This window comes from Somniosus microcephalus, chromosome 4 (genome assembly GCF_052327205.1).
Source record: "Somniosus microcephalus isolate GS21.2 chromosome 4, FLI_Smic_1.0, whole genome shotgun sequence".
NCBI classification, from domain to species: domain Eukaryota; kingdom Metazoa; phylum Chordata; class Chondrichthyes; order Squaliformes; family Somniosidae; genus Somniosus; species Somniosus microcephalus.
Window position 1 is genome coordinate 135,490,856 of NC_140990.1, and position 5,385 is coordinate 135,496,240.

The 5,385-nt window shown below is 42.7% G+C and overlaps 1 long non-coding RNA gene across 1 annotated transcript; it reads right to left on the reverse strand.

Moving 5' to 3' along the window:
* Nucleotides 1–410: 410 nt before the first annotated feature.
* On the reverse strand, nucleotides 411–1,642 carry LOC147119813 (uncharacterized). Its single transcript, XR_015077836.1, has 3 exons — nucleotides 1,572–1,642; nucleotides 1,188–1,356; nucleotides 411–837 (listed from the first exon to the last, which is right to left on the reverse strand). It is a non-coding gene; the product is annotated as an uncharacterized LOC147119813 (long non-coding RNA).
* Between the last annotated feature and the right edge of the window lie 3,743 nt (nucleotides 1,643–5,385).

Consider the following 5,385-nt stretch of genomic DNA (forward strand, 5'->3'; position numbering starts at 1 on the left):
ATTTGTGTACAAACAATTAGTGAGTTTGAGGAATTAGGCTATTTATTTTAAATGGGCTAAGGCATAATTTCAGGTCCCAAAAGACTACCCAGAGACCACATGCAGTATGTAATAATAAATTACCAGTGACTTATAATTGGTGTTAATTTTTCACCTTTCTCTTTAGTTAAAGTTGAGATTAACCGTGCTGGTGTGTGTTAAAATATATTATCTACTATATAGCATGCTGTACAGGATAACACTGCATCTTACCTGAAAGCATTCAGCTTTCTATTTCAGTGGGCAGCGCGACCTCCTTGGAGAAGAGTTGCAGCGATTCCTGATGAGGCAACATTGAGTGTTTGATTAAGCAAGGAGAAATCATATACAAAAAGGGGAAAAATACTTTTAAGACAGTGAAATTACTTTGTAGGATATTTGTGTACAAACAATTAGTGAGTTTGAGGAATTAGGCTATTTATTTTAAATGGGCTAAGGCATAATTTCAGGTCCCAAAAGTCTACCCAGAGACCACATGCAGTATGTAATAATAAATTACCAGTGACTGAGAATTGGTGTTATTTTTCACCTTTTTCTTTAATTAAAGTTCAGATTAAGCGTGCTGGTGTGTGTGTTAAGGTATATTATCTGCTATATAGCATGCTGTACAGGATAACACTGCATCTTACCTGAAAGCATTCGGCTTTCTACTTGAGTGGGTAGTGCGACCTCCTTGGAGAAGAGTTGCAGCGGTTCCTGATGAGGCAACAACCAGTGCAATGAAGCTTGTCAGATCCAGAGGGAGAGCAAAGGTTGAGTGGGCAGTGCGACCTCCTTGGAGAAGAGTTGCAGCGATTCCTGATGAGGCAACATTGAGTGTTTGATTAAGCAAGGAGAAAATCATATACAAAAAGGGGAAAAGTACTTTTAAGGCAGTGAAATTACTTTGTAGGATATTTGTGTACAAACAATTAGTGAGTTTGAGGAATTAGGCTATTTATTTTAAATGGGCTAAGGCATAATTTCATGTCCCAAAAGTCTACCCAGAGACCACATGCAGTATGTAATAATAAATTACCAGTGACTGATAATTGGTGTTATTTTTCACCTTTTTCTTTAATTAAAGTTCAGATTAAGTGTGCTGGTGTGTGTGTTAAGGTATATTATCTGCTATATAGCATGCTGTACAGGATAACACTGCATCTTACCTGAAAGCATTCGGCTTTCTACTTGAGTGGGTAGTGCGACCTCCTTGGAGCAGAGTTGCAGTGGTTCCTGATGAGGCAACAGCCAGTGCAATGAATGTTGTCAGATCCAGAGGGAGAGCAAAGGTTGAGTGGGCAGTGCAACCTCCTTGGAGAAGAGTTGCAGCGATTTCTGATGAGGCAACATTGAATGTTTGATTCAGCAAGGAGAAAATCATACACAAAAAAGAGAAAAATACTTTTAAGGCAGTGAAATTACTTGGTGGGATATATTGGTGTTATTTTACACCTTTCTCCTTAGTTAAAGTTGAGATTAACCATGCTGGTGTGTGTTAAACTATATTATCTACTATATAGCATGCTGTACAGGATAACACTGCATCTTACCTGAAAGCATTCAGCTTTCTATTTGAGTGGGCAGCGCGACCTCCTTGGAGAAGAGTTGCAGCGATTCCTGATGAGGCAACATTGAATGTTTGATTAAGCAAGGAGAAAATCATATACAAAAAGGGGAAAAATACTTTTAAGGCAGTGAAATTACTTTGTAGGATATTTGTGTACAAACAATTAGTGAGTTTGAGGAATTAGGCTATTTATTTTAAATGGGCTAAGGCATAATTTCAGGTCCCAAAAGTCTACCCAGAGACCACATGCAGTATGTAATAATAAATTACCAGTGACTGAGAATTGGTGTTATTTTTCACCTTTTTCTTTAATTAAAGTTCAGATTAAGCGTGCTGGTGTGTGTGTTAAGGTATATTATCTGCTATGTAGCATGCTGTACAGGATAACACTGCATCTTACCTGAAAGCATTCGGCTTTCTACTTGAGTAGGTAGTGCGACCTCCTTGGAGAAGAGTTGCAGCGGTTCCTGATGAGGCAACAGCTAGTGCAATGAAGCTTGTCAGATCCAGAGGGAGAGCAAAGGCTGAGTGGGCAGTGTGACCTCCTTGGAGAAGAGTTGCAGCGATTCCTGATGAGGCAACATTGAATGTTTGATTAAGCAAGGAGAAAATCATACACAAAAAGGGGAAAAATATTTTTAAGGCAGTGAAATTACTTTGTAGGATATTTGTGTACAAACAATTAGTGAGTTTGAGGAATTAGGCTATTTATTTTAAATGGGCTAAGGCATAATTTCAGGTCCCAAAAGACTACCCAGAGACCACATGCAGTATGTAATAATAAATTACCAGTGACTGATAATTGGTGTTATTTTTCACCTTTCTCTTTAGTTAAAGTTGAGATTAACCGTGCTGGTGTGTGTTAAAGTATATTATCTGGTATATAGCATGCTGTACAGAATAACACTGCATCTTACCTGAAAGCATTCAGCTTTCTACTTGAGTGGGCAGTGCGACCTCCTTGGAGAAGAGTTGCAGCGGTTCCTGATGAGGCAACAGCCAGTGCAATTAATCACTTAGAGCGAAGCATGCTTCTGTCATTGTTGCATGTCAATGAATGTCATCCTCAAAGTTTACTCTCCTGGGGCAAGCTTTTATAAAGGAGGTACAGAGATGGCCAGTCAGAGTTTTGAGGTCATGAAATGATGTTCAGCTAGCAACCTCATGGAGGAGTAGATGAAGGTGAAAGTGCTGTGTATTATTGCAGAACCAGATCATAGACAACATTTTCTGTTTTCCCTGAGGGTGTTAAAATGAACAGATTTCTTGATGTGCCAACTCTTGAACGTGCCACGTACAACTGGCCATGTGAAAAACAGGACATCAGTAAGTTGATGCCAGCAACCTTCAAAGTCTGCCCTTGTGCCTTGTTTATTGACATTGCGAAACAAATTCTCACCGGCAACTGTTGCCTTCTGAATTGAAATGGAAAGTCAGTTGGTACCATAGGAATTGGAGGAATGAGAACATCCTCCCCTCTGGCACAGCCCGAGATGATGGTAGCCTCAATCACATGTGGCATGAACTTTTTGACTACCAGTCTGGTTCCATTGCACAACTTGGGTGCAGATAAGTTTCTTAGGAGCCTGATGGGGGCGCCTTCCTTTAGTACCAGTTTGTGAGCAGGCATTCCGGAAGGCTGCAATGAGTTCAATAAGTCAGTGGTGTAGTTTACCCCATCAGCATGGTCACAAACAGTATCAACGCTTTTATAGATTTGCTCTTGGCCAGGGAGTTTTTCAAGAAGCAGCGTGTTGATGTCGTTGACAGTATCATTCCTGGGTGCAAGTATTGACCGTTCACACAGCCAGTTGTGATCTTTCAAATGATTGAGGAGGTTTGGATACACATTTGAGATCAACTCATCAACTGTTTTTACTTGACAGGCAAAGTCTGGAGGAATTGTGATTTGTCCACTGCTGTCAACGGGCAACTTTCCTTCTCCTAATTGTAGTAAAAGTCGCGCAAAGGATTCTGACATCTCGTCACCATGCATATGAACACGCATGTTTGTGGTCAAATGGACTGTTTGCACATTTCGCCACAGATGGGATGCCTTGAGACATGCATTGATTTCATCCGCTGGTGTTCCTCTTGGGACAACTGGCAGGATTTGGCGGAAATCACCTGCCAGTAACAGGGGGATGCCACCCATCAGCATATCGTTGCCTCTCAGATCTTTAAGAGTTCTGTTGACTGCTTCAAGTGCCCTCTTATGGGCCATTGTACACTCATCCCACACAATCAATCGAGACTTTTGAAGCATCTCAGCAGCACCAGTTCCTTTGCTAATGCGACACACTGGTTCTTCTTGTGTTGTCAGATCCAGAGGCAGAGCAAAGGTTGAGTGGGCAGTGCGACCTCCTTGCAGAAGAGTTGCAGCGATTCCTGATGAGGCAACAGCCAGTGCAATGAATCCCTTAGAGCGAACAGTGGCCAGCAAAAGATTGATCAAGAATGTCTTTCCTGTTCCACCAGGGGCATCGAGGAAGATAATGCCAGCAGTGTTGTTTTCCACCATGTCGAGAACCAACCTGTAAGTCTGTTTCTGCTCTGGAAGCAATTTCGGCTCAGTGACTGTGACAAAGGAGGTCAGCTCCTCAACATTGTAAGTGGTTTCTCTGAGGACCTCTCTGCTGTGACCTGGAGAATCATTCCTATTGGGAGATGTAAGGTTCAACTGAGTCAGAGACTTGCCAACCAATTTCAAAGTCTGGTCCTCCAAAAGGATCAATGCCTGATTGTACATCGCAGCAGTGTAGTTCAGTGCCATTGTGGGGTTGGCTCTGGCGAGTTGGCATAAGATGTCGTCTGTGAGGCAGTCTTTGTGATCTGCCCACAATTGCTTTGGATTGGAAGGTGTGCAGAGGGCAATTATAAGGGCAAAGAGTTTCCGTAGGTGATTGGCGGGGTAACACAGAGCAGCTTCTCTCATCGCTGCATCCCAATGAGTGTCACCCTCAATGAGGCCTCTCATGTGGCAAGCTTCTTGAAAAGAGTCACACAGATGGCCATTGACAGTCTTGAGGTTATTAAATGATGTGGGGCCAGCAACGTCATGGAGGAGCAGACGAACGTGAAAGCACTCTGTGTTGTTTGGATGGACTGTGTAGACTCTGCCAAGTGCATCCAATGAGTACACCCCTGTATGACCAGGAACTTCCTTTTGACCTGCCCCAGGTCGGCGAGCCCGCCATGTCTTGTTTGGCTGCCAGGTGTAGTACTTGGGCACCTGATAATACAAAAGTGTCTTGGCAAAGTCATTTGTTTGGCACAACTGAAAGAATGCTGTAAGTTTTGTCTTTGGAGGTTCCTCAGCACATTGCCTGGCATCTCCTGGTCGGAATAAAACCCTTTGTCCATTTTCCAAGTGAACGTCTAATTTAGTGATAGTGGGGTAACGCTTGTGGATGTCAAATCCAAAAGTTCGCCAGGCTGCCTCATTGCTGCAGATGTAACGGCCCATCAAATGTGTGGTGATCTCATCATTTTGATTTTGTTGTCCAGCCATTTCAAGATCAAAGACAGCTTGGTCACTGCCCTTATGGATGTACTTGCACACATATTTGATAGACTTAACTGAGTGGCAGTACTCCACATTGATGTGACATTTGAAGAGCCTGGATAGGAGTGGACAGTAAGGAACAATCCAACGGTTGTCAACTTCAAATGTCTGTCTTTCCTGTGTTGTCTCAGTTGACGGACCAGGTTGAGCTGAGTCGCTAGATTTTCTAGTTCGCATTTTAATGTGAGTGCTGAAACCCCCACTCTCTTTGCACCTTCTCCTGTAGGAAGGA